The 12,090-nt window shown below is 37.8% G+C and overlaps 1 long non-coding RNA gene and 1 pseudogene across 2 annotated transcripts; both read left to right on the forward strand.

Moving 5' to 3' along the window:
• Window positions 1-675: 675 nt before the first annotated feature.
• LOC131687796 (dnaJ homolog subfamily B member 6-B-like) lies at window positions 676-1,308 on the forward strand (annotated as a pseudogene).
• A 1,034-nt stretch (window positions 1,309-2,342) lies between these two features.
• LOC131689716 (uncharacterized) lies at window positions 2,343-3,399 on the forward strand. 2 transcript variants are annotated; one of them, XR_009305458.1, is made up of 4 exons: window positions 2,343-2,402; window positions 2,609-3,070; window positions 3,131-3,278; window positions 3,333-3,399. It is a non-coding gene; the product is annotated as an uncharacterized LOC131689716 (long non-coding RNA). The 2 variants fall into 2 exon arrangements; XR_009305459.1 differs by lacking the exon at window positions 2,343-2,402 and adding an exon at window positions 2,407-2,552.
• Window positions 3,400-12,090: the final 8,691 nt, after the last annotated feature.

Below are 12,090 nucleotides of genomic sequence, written 5' to 3' on the forward strand. Positions count from 1 at the left end.
GTAGTTGTCTCTCGCTAATTTCACCTCGTAAAAAGGGTAAGTTTCGGGTTGTTCGAGTCCTCCCTGATACGGTTGCCGACCCTGAGTGAAAATCTAATTGAGCTAGTTGGGTCGAGTGTGTGAACCCGCACTTACAATGTATATACTTTAAATGATCAAAAATGTTGAAGGCTGGTGTATAAATTGGCTGGCATAGGCTTTGTTCTGCTAAATATTTGTAATCTGCAAAACATCTGCAGTGAAAATGCAAAATCTGCAGATTTACTAATATATATGCAGATCTGGCATCCTTTTAGTATTCCCCACAGTAAATTCATCCAAATGGTGTAAAAATACGGGGAAACAAGGCAAAATAGGTATTCAGAATATGGGGTTAAATGACCAGCTTGAACTATTTTTGATTTTTTCAATAGTTAGAGGTACCAAATCATCGCGGCAATCGGCAGTAACGAATTGGGGATAAAAAAGGAAGTATCCTATCATATAAAATTTTTTGACGAGAAAGGTCTATTGTAGTCATCAGTCGAGAGAGAGACTGATAGGTTATCAGCAGCAACCAGGAAGTCGAAATCTCGCAGCGGTTTTGCGTATCCTAAAGTGAAGTAGAGTGCGTTAAGTTATAACAAATATTGGTTAACAATGGTAGACTATTACAAACTGCCGGATGTGACCTGAACCGCCACCGATGTGGAAATCAAAAAGGAAAACAAAAAACTAGCGCTACAATGGCACTCAGATAAAAATCCAAACAATCCAGCAGAATCGAATCGGCGATTTAAGGAGATCCCCGAAGCATATGAGGCGCTATCAGATGAGAAAAAACGTCGCATCTATGACCAGTATGGCAAGGAGGGTCTGATGGCCAACGGTTCCGAGCGGTACCACCATAACACACAGCACTGGCGGTACAATGGCGGTGGTATCAACGACGAGTTTGATATCTTTGACGGATTCCCGTTTACGTTCCGCAACCCAAAGGAGGTGTTTAGGAAGTTCTTCGGTGGCTAACCGTTTGAGGAGTTTTTCAGGGTAACATACCACCATAATGGGCATCGGTCGAATGAAATCAGCAATGGACCGCGACTTTCACACACGCAGAACGTAATCAGATCGCCGTTTACGCCACCCTTCGTGAGCTTCAACCTGGATCCAATGGCGCACCGAGGTGGCGGTGGCGGTTTCACCTCGACATCGGAGTTTAGCGTCGGCAGTGGTCCGGTGAAGCGGACGTCTACCTCGACAAAAAAATCTATTTATTTATTGCTAATACTTGACTACCATGAAAACTCATTCATGCAAGGTAAATAAATAAAGCGATCATCACATACTAAAACGTCCAAATTTTCTGCTTCTTAACACCGGTGCTAAGAAGTGTCCGAACATTAAACACACTTTTCTCTCAAAAAATATTTTTCCGACCAATTCTTCAGTGATTTAGCAGTTCTTTGGCATCAAAAATACAAATTTTTCATTTCAGTTTAAATGGGAATTTGATGTGTGATTGCACTCTTCAACTCGTAACTCTGGAACCGGAAGTCCAATCAATAAAAAAAAATCAATTGCAGCCGATGGGAAGGTTGTACCTTTCATTTGAGACTAACTTTGTGCAAATCGGTCCAGCCATCTCTGAGAAACCGAGGTCACATTTTTTTCCACATACACACATACATCCACACACAGACATTTTCCGATCTCGACGAACTGAGTCGATTGGCATATGACACTTGGCCCTCCGGGTCGCGATTAGATTGACAAATTATAGAGTGTATGAGAAAGGCAAAAACATTTTAGCAAATGTTGAAAGTTATGCATTTTTTGGTGAGCAGTTCTATGTTTCATAGACATTAAATCAATTTTATCTTCGCTTCCTAATAAATAAAGACCTTTATTACAGTACCCAGGTAACCAACAAGCATTAGTGTATGCAGTAAAGTAGCGTAAAATTTGCATTCCGGATGCTTCTTGCAGTATGCTGGCATTCGTTATGCATAACTGTTGTTAATCAGCAGGCATTGCATTTATCGCTCATATGAGTAAATGAGTCTGTATAATTTGCTACTGCGACAATAAAAACTCACATTTTCGCACGAAAAGTTATTGGCACGCACACAACTTCTCCGGATAAATACAACGTGTTCTTTCTCCGGATAAAAAAACCGCCGGAGAATGAGCGAATGAGGCTGCGTTTACGTAGCGATGTGAATGCATGCATTTGAGATGCATGCATGTAACGCACATCAAAAAAGTTCTGATGAATTTTCTCCAGTGTTTAACTTTGTTGACAAAATGCTTTCGTGCAGTTTTTTTATTATGTGCGCTGTCAAAATTTCCTTTGTTGACTGATTACATCCAGCAAAATTCTAGACTCCTGATTAAACTGGACCGATTTAGCTTGCAAGAAGGTACCCTCTAAGAACGGTTGGTTTCAAAATCGTCCAATGAAGGACGTTCGTTGGACCAATTTGGACAACGTCCAAATAACCGTTCAACAAACGTCCATCGTTGGACCCGTGTTGAACGATTTTGAAACAATTTTTTGGACGTCTCAGTGGGTAAGTACGATTCATATCCAAAAATAAAGATTATCTCTGAATCTTTCTGTCACCAGCTTCCACGAATGACAACGAAGAAAAGTGTCGAATCACTTCCTAAAATAGTTCAAAAAGCTATTAATCTGCAATGAACCAGTCCGAGGCGAAAACAAAATAAGTCAGATGAAAAACCAACAGATAGCAGAACCACTGCAAGCTCCCCATCGTTCTGATTTCGGTCAAGTGATATTGGTATGTTTTACATGTTGAAACCTTCCGGATGAAACTAAATTAGAATCGTATCGGAAAAAATACGAATGCACCACGTTATCGATCGGATTTTGCTAACATTAGCATACGAGAAATGTTTCGTTCATTCCAGTACCAGCTAACCAGTCTGCATTTTTCTGATGGTCAGTTGATCACATTGTTTGAGAGTGAGAAACGCACGTGCCTTTCGGTCTTCTATCTATTGCAATTTAGAATGAAAGATGTACTGTATTAACATACCTATGACGAAAACAATTTATTGCTTTTTGGTGAGTTGATCTAAATGAATGACAGAATCCTGACTGATCTTTTTCTTGTGGCTCTGACAGGTTGAATTCGAAGGCATGCTATACGATTGTTTTCGATGTGAGGACTGAATTTCCAGCAGGAGAATAACCTTTTGTTGCGATTATTGAAAACGCCGCCAAGCTGGTTTTCCAGGAACTATGAGAAAATCGAAATTGTTTTAAAAAAAGAGTAAATTTTTTCTTCAGAAACATACTGGTACTAATTGTTTTGGTTTTCTCCCAGGTTCAACTGATGCAGCAAAGATGTTATCAGGAATTCCAAACAACTACATGGCCTTCTCTGCTTGTACATTCTTTTCTGGCCACCTGGCTGGGGAAAACTTGGTCAAGGTTCATATTTGGAAGTTGCAGCCAAAATCTGATGTACTCATGTCGGCCACGTCAAACGTCACTTCCATTTATTCCATTGATTCAGTGTTCCGAATTCCACTAGCGTTTTGGGCGTTTTCAGTCCCGTCGCAGTACAATATCGGAAACAGTTGGTGTTTATACTACCTATAATAGCAAGTCAGTGTAGATAGGGGTCATATAACATGGAACTGACTTGTAATTATGAACAGTGTACTGCGCTATTCGCATAATTGTCCCATGTGCTATGGGATTCCCTACAAACATAGGACATTTATGCGCAGAGCGGCAGTATACTGCCGCTATATGCATAAATGTCACATGAGCTATGAGATTCCCTATAAACATGGGACAATTATGCATAGAGCGAAAGAATAATTACGATATGTGTCAGGCTATCTCAGTCCCAGACTTTGCAATTACATATTTAACGATAGATGCTGCAAAGAAGGATCAGTCGAAACGAGGATGTTATAGATAGCTTAGTTCTGTCGAGAGACCGATGTATCGCGATGTAGTCAATCAACAAAAACACAGAAATATAATCCTTTCATCATTCGATAATTGCTGGATAACTACCGTTAATCATTGGATTGTCTCGCACGCATGTATCATTTTTAAATTATTATGTCTTTCTCCTGAGGGTATGAATCGAATATTTACCCGGTTTGCTCAAATGATCATAAAACTAACAATTCTTCTATTATGGCAGATCTCTCTAGATCTTCTCTATTTTCTCGATATATTTAAGTTAAATTCATATTAACACGAACATAATAAACACTTTTTTATTGACAATTATTTTTCAATTTAAACAAAGTTTGCCTTACAATGGTCGTCATGATGACGTCAAGAAGCGGGTATTTTTAGTATCAAGCTAGTTGAAGGACGAACTTGTTAACTTTGAGGCACGAACATACGATGACTGGCTTATTAAACCAGTGCCATTGGCGCTGTACTGTCCGAGCAACCTAACAATTTCGGTACCATGTCGAGGATGTTAACGAATATACGGAGGACTGTACGTATTAACTAGATAGGTGAGTTACGGTAACGACAAATGGTACGAAAAATGAACATTTGCTTCTTCTTTCGGCCATTGCATTATATAGTGGGTTTTGGCATGTCTATAGACATATATGAATGCAATGTGGCACTTTATGCAAGGAGACCACTAATTAAAGTGTTTTCTAATGAGTATCACATCAAATCGAATATGGGATTGTGGGTGTAAAACCGGGTTCCCTTGGATGGTACTGTATTGCTGGAAAAACTATGTAGATATGATAAGCTATGAACTGGAGACTTAAAGGTCCTGGGGAAGTACGCGTCGTTTGGTATGAGTGGGGTGGTGGCCGATGTTTCATGTCGATCAGCGGATGATTTTGAATTGTATAGGATCTTTATGGTGTTGAGGAGCGAACGCGTAGCTTTCGAATTGGTGTTTGTTGTGTGGATTGAAGCTGGTCCTATAGCCTTCGACTGGCGTAGTTCAGCTTCATTTGGTAAACGGTATTGCTTTGCTGTATTCTTATGTCGTCGCTGTTGTGCTATCTTATGACAAACGCCATTTTGCACATTTCGAGAAAAACGATTTTTAAAGTTTGAGATTGAATATCTTTAAACTTATAAATGGTATAAACAATTCAAAGAAAACAAATGATGCTTTTATCTATTCTGCATTAATCTCTCAAATATTACGAAAATCGGTTAACTACATTGCGAGTTTTCTTTAAAAATGTAAACAAAAGTCGGTCTCACACGTGTCATAGGTGTGTATTGATGACAAAATTTGTATGGCGTGTCATAATCGTGCATGGAAAATTTTCCATAGAAAAAAATCATCAATTATTAACTTTTATTCATATCTTTGGCTTCATTTGGTCTATAAACAATCGGTGAGATGCATTTTGAAGGAAATGAGTCAGGGAATCTAGAAAAAATAGTTACAGTATTGCCAAATATGCTATATTTCCAGTTTAAAACATAAATTGCATTTTTGTCATAGTTCGTGCATTTTTGTTTCGAAAATGATTATGCCATTGTATTTATCAAATAGTTTTACATATAAAAACATATTATACATAAAGATAATTTGAGCGAATCCTCAGACACAGTCATTTGAAGCAAAAAATTAAAAATTTCTCAGCACGTTTCTCGCTATATTTCAGTAACCAAGCAGAATATCAAAATTCTGTAAACGCCACTTTGTAGAGATTTTTTAGACAAGTATTGTGGCATATCTAACTCAGTTTACCCCAAAATGGCGTTTGTCATAAGATAGCACAACAGCGACGATGTACGTATTTTGTAATCTTCACCAGATAGTCGAATGATCCGCGTTGGACCGGGGAAACGTATTTGAAATGTGTTTGTGTTGATGGTAATGGCTGAAGTAAATGAAGATTTTCTACAGGATTGGACAGGCTTGGGAGCATGACATCTCTCAATCTTTTGTGCATTCTGTCTCCGACTATATAAGTGGCGCCTGCTTGTGGGGCAGCCTGATTGTATTCTTTACAATCTGGAACATGTTTGAAGGTTCCAGTTTTTGCATCTTTCATTTTATCCTTACTAGAGGCTTACAATATGAAAAAATTGAAAACTAATATTGGAAACCTGTGATACCATGGCTCGTTATGTACAATAAAATGAAAGAGTAAAATATTACACACGGCATCTACATACAAGCGTCAGGCAGCCACAAACCTGAGGAGCTACGTGTCGACGCTGAAATATTTGAAACATAAGAAATATACCCCCAATCATCTTGGATATGCGAGATGGGTGTACAGTCGTGATTCGCTGGTAGGGCCACAGCTTTGTCCAACTAACGAATTTGATTCGCTAGTTGGACCGACTGACAAATGTCAAAAACTCTCCAAAGGAGATGTTGGCAGTGTAAATGCATCTATTCACATCTCTAAATATTGTCAGGTTGATTGTCAAAGTTAATTTGAAATGAGATTTTGGCGTTCATAAGCTTTTTAGTTGGACAATGGTCCAACTAGCGGAGGTCCAACTAAAAGGCGGCCCAGTTAAAAAATGTCCAACCAGCGAATCACGACTGTAGTGGTCGGGGGTGTGACCAAGATGGCGGCTTCCGGTCCAGTGGAATTCTCTAAAATCCAATCAATAGTGGTATTTTGGAAACGGGCTTGACGTGTAGACGCCAGATATCGATATCTGAGGCCCTTTTGAAAACTTGGCAACTTCCGGTTCAGTTGAATTTCCTAAAACTTCCGATCTAACGTAATTCTCTATAACCTAATCAGTATGCATATTTTTAGAGCAAGCCTAATGAGCGTATGATAGAGATCAATTTCGGAGGCCATTTTGAAATACAAAATGGTTTCTACAGGCATAGCGATATTCTGTATAAGTCCGACAACGTCGAGTGTTTTGGAACTACATTGACAAATATGACGTCATTGTAACATCCAAGATGGTTCTGATTATTTAATATGATAATCCTATTTACTTTTCTATATATATATATATATATATATATATATATATATATATATATATATATATATATATATATATATATATATATATATATATATACATATATATATATATATATATATATATATATATATATATATATATATATATATATATATATATATATATATATATATATATATATATATATATATATATATATATATATATACATATATATTGCATTTTCATATTTTACATGGAGGGGTTGATTTCAGCGTTGGAGTAACTAGTAACAGCAATACTAGATAGAGAGGGAGAGGACGACGACGACAGAGAAGAACATCAAGCTTGCTGTTTGTGGCAAATCGTCAACGATAATGACAGGCATGAATCGCTAAGTGAGCGCGCAGCGGAACTTCGGGTGGTCCTCGTCGGACCCGTAGGGAATCGTCCAGATGGGTCAAAACTTCAGGTCGTTTTCGGCTCCATTTTGGATAATGCAAACAGATCAGTGAGTGAAAACGATCACGTAATAATACTCTGGTGCAAAATCAGTACAGGGGACTGCTGAGAACGACAAAAGAGAAAGAGAGGGGCTAAATTCTTATATAGATTATTTTAGGAAGAGATAAATGCGGGATATATAAGCACAGACTAACAGACATAACACTGAGGAAATCCTCTTAAAAATAACCATCCGGCCATTTTCCCGGAACACTAGCTCCACCTTTTATTCACAGTCCCACTCATTTGTTGGTGTGTAACCCTCAGGCTTGCAAGCAATTCTTCACTAGTGGTCTATTCCCATATGTTTTTTCATGTCCGTGGCACCATATTTTCAAATGCGGCCACAGTCCCAACTGCAAATATTTTTAAAATGACCGTTAAAGCGGGCGAAGCATTGTTTTCGAGTGTTATGTCTGTTAGTCTGTGATATAAGGGAGATCGCGGCTTGCCATAACATCTCGAACTAGGACGTTGGGTGGTATTCCTCGGGCCCGAATGGAATCCATTAGCTGAGCCCAGGCGGAACTATACTCGGTGCACGCCCAGACAATGTGTTCCATGTCGTTATAGCCGTCGCCACAAGCACAGACACCACTATCCACGAGCCCAATACGCCGAAGATGTGCATCCAGCGTGTAATGCTTGGCCATGAGTCGGAACATCACACGAATGAAGTCACAATCCGCATCCATCCCTTTGAACTAAGGTTTCGTGGACACTTTCGGGACTATCGAAAGTGGCCAACTTCCTAGTTCACCACTGCTCCACGAAGTTTGCAAACTTTCGAAGGTTCTCAATGTAACTGAGGCTTACCGAAACGATGAAATAATGGTCTGCGGGTGATTTGTCAATGACTCCAAGGGTATACTGAATCGCAGCTAGTTCCTCAGCGTAAATAATATTAGACAGAGAGAGAGAGAGAGAGAGAGAGAGAGAGAGAGAGTAAAAAATACTACAGAACGCCCGACAAGACTTCGCGACTCGTATGTGTCGACTGCATGCATCCTACTGAATTTCCCCGAGTTTCATGAACTGTATGTTCGTCGCGGAGCGAAAGCAGAAGCATCCGTATTCCATTACCGAAAGTATCGTTGTTTGATACAGCCTAATAAGGTCTCCTGTGTGGGCACCCCATCAACACCATGTTCATTCTATTCCGACGTCTGCTGTATATGCACCAATCGCCAATTTAGGCCAGGCCCTTTACAAACCTATCCTACAAAGACCCGATCCACAAAGTTTCTCCCACAGCTGTCTAACTATATTGTGTCATAATCGTCTCCCAACCGCTTTCCCAATGAAGAGGCTCTTGGACAATGTAAGCAGTTTTTCGGGATAAATGCGGGACATGCTATAGAAACCTATTAAATAAGTATGTACAGTAAGATTCCGTTTTTGGCACGTTCCGTTTTTGGCATGCTCCCATTTTGGCGCACTCCGATTTTGGCAACAAATAGGTTCCGTTTTTGGCAACATTCTTGTTGTACATAATAAGTCTTTTAAAACTGTGCAATAGATATTTTTTGTATCAATTGACATCACATTTGACTTTATTTCCAAACATGGGAGTCATATTAACTCTCAAAAGGGGCAAATCATCTTTGTTTTCAAATTTTGTTAAAATTGTCTCATAGTTTCAATATATTACTTGATAATTTTGAGATGTTTTTCGCAATGTTGTTTTAAAACCGTGTTATGCATTTAAGGGTTAAATATATTTTACACTATACGTGTTGTGTTTAATGATCAAAATAAGTATAGAAATGTATTATTTATGTATAATATAACTGGTAACAGTGCACAGTGGTCCGAATCCAGAATTTAAATGGCCTCTGAGATTTTTTCATAAAACATACTATCAATTATGATCTTTCGAATGCAAAAAGAAGAGATCAATTTCACTTGCTCCATTTTAAGATATCAATATTTGAAAAGGTTGTGTTTTTTTCCTAAAAATGCTCATAAATTTTAACTAAATGAGCTATCTCATATAGGTCTACGTAAATAATATTCGTCTCAATAAGCTCAAAAAGTTTTGTGAAGACGCTATTGACGGAAAAAAATATTTAAGAAGTTATAACGAAAAAACTGATTTTGTTAGGGATATCCTATCACACAACATTTTAATAGCTGTAAAATTAAGACCATTAAAGTTACAAATATGACGTCCTCAGCAAAGTTGCTTGAAAAAGGTTGTACTGCAATTTTGCGGAACACTTCATTGTTCTATCTCTTCTTATTTCGAAAATAATTTTCAGATCGTACAAACAATAAAGACCATCCTAATGTCACCCACATCAAAAGATGCCTCAATTGACACAGATTATTTGTTCCGAAGACATGAAATCTCTAGAACCAGTAGTTTAGTCACAAATGTTTTTGTCATCCTTAATTCTGGATTCGGACCACTGTGCAGTTTAACTAGTGTCTGACGGAATCAATTTTTATAGTAGTAACCCAGAGCCTGTGCCCTTTAAGAGTCAAGTACAGAGGAATGCGCTACACTGCATAGACTAGTTCTGGAGAAAACAGCCGATACTTTGAACACCTAGTTGAGGTGTTCAAAGTATCGGCTGTTTAGAATTTTACCTGCGCAATGCCCTACAATATATTAAGACAAATGAATTGAAGCAAGTTTGATGAATAAACAAGGCTATCTATAATGGTTAATTTGTTATGATTTTTTTTAATGATTTAAGGTAGGGTGGCTCTTGAAAAATAGGGTTGCTTATATTATCTTTTGATGTTTGATGTAATTTCTCGCAAATATTTTTTTTTTATTGGAGCACATTTTCACTGTAACACTGATGTTTCAATTCCTTTTGTTAGGATAGTTGCAAGTGATTTATACATCTTTTCTTTAAACAATTCAATTTGATTTTCAATCTATCAATTCCTTCTGGAAGATCTACGATTGGGTAGTTATAGAGATCAAAATTTATTTATTTTCAAACGAGCTATGTTTTTAAAACTAAATTGTTCATTAATATTCACGAAAGAAAAAATAACAATCACAGCAGCGAATGTCATAACATTTATCAAACTTTGAAGCTTTTTTTTATTATTGTAAATTTTTGAAAATTTAGGAATAAAATATTTATTTCTAGATATATTTTTCATAAAAAATGATAAAATTCATTTTCTCGAGTATTTTTTTTAAATTCCATGTAGCGCCATATGCATAAGTTATAAAGTATAAATGTCTTCAGTACATGTGTTAAAAATATCAAACAAACAACTTTTCCGAAGAAAGTTTTTTGATAGAACACCGCTGTCAAAAGATAGAACTAATCTAGATCAGTTTCTACTTATCTAGATCAAAACCAAAGTTGTCAAAATAATTTTCATTTCCATCTAAGATACTTTGCTAAAGACAGGATATATACCCAAGGTCCTAGAGATTTTGAGCGTCGAAAGTAGCATTCTGCCCCATCGTACGACGTCTGAATTTGATAAAAACATGAATAAAATTGAATTCGCTTATTTTTTTCTTTCATCTCATTCCATTTCACATATGATTAAAAATCATTGAAACATTTTTGAAATCGTAAATTGAAAATCTAAACTTTAAAAATAAGGTTCCATTTTTGGCACGGTTCCGGTTTTGGCAACTGAAAAAAATAAAATTGTTGCCAAAAACGGAATCCTACTGTACGACTGAGAAACTTTTCGCAAAGATTGATGTGCTGAGTTACACTAATAGTCGAAATAAATGCCGTGATAAATTGACGCAAGCTGTACGTTATATCCCAACATTGTTCGAGGATCAGGTTGCATGATCCAAAACCTTAACTATTGCAGAAATGCTCGAGCACGCGACCAACGAAATACCTCAGATCACATAACCCCTGCGCATAAGCGCTGCCCACGAATGCTGCTGGAACTCAATGACCTTCAGAAACCCACAACAGTAAAAACAACAACAGTTTAGAGCACGTAAGTGGAGAAAATGCAATAGAGGACTCCAAAGAGCGCGTCCCTTAACACGACTCTACTCGCCTCCGTTAGCACCCAATGTACAATTTCTGACCCAAATCAGATCGTTGCTCCAAATTATTTCCCAGGGTCCCTGCATAACTTAGAACCCGAAAGTCCTGCGCACGTATCCCTATCATCCTCGGCGGAAAAAACAGGATGGCATTATCATGCATCTCATATTGTCGGAGTAGTGCAAATGTAGACAGAATGAAAACCATACCGGTGGTACGTAAATGGGTTAAAAACGAAACCTGACTAAATTTTAGTTCATCACAATACAATATAAACGCATGTCTGTAATATTAGGAAACGCACATCGATACCAACACGAACCCAACCCCGTGGTTTGTAGGGAAATATCGATGGGAAACACTAGCTTCCTACGAGCTGACACGATAAAATTTCGGAAATGAACTAGAAACACAAATCAAAATTGCCCTTCCCCTCATACTAGTGCACTACATTCATTAGGAGACCCTTGTCATTGAACAAAAATCTATGGATGTACTTAGTCATCATCACTGGGACGCTGCGCTGAAGAATATTGGCGAACAAATATGATGGTGATCATTTTTCCATCTTCATAAAGTAGTCACGTGCCCTTAGTCACTTTCAAATGACCCTTTGAGATTAAAGCTGCAATAAACAACATCCACACGAAAAAGATGTATTTTCGAAAAATTAAAATGAAGCCC

The sequence above is a fragment of the Topomyia yanbarensis genome, chromosome 3 (assembly GCF_030247195.1).
Source record: "Topomyia yanbarensis strain Yona2022 chromosome 3, ASM3024719v1, whole genome shotgun sequence".
Lineage (NCBI taxonomy): Eukaryota > Metazoa > Arthropoda > Insecta > Diptera > Culicidae > Topomyia > Topomyia yanbarensis.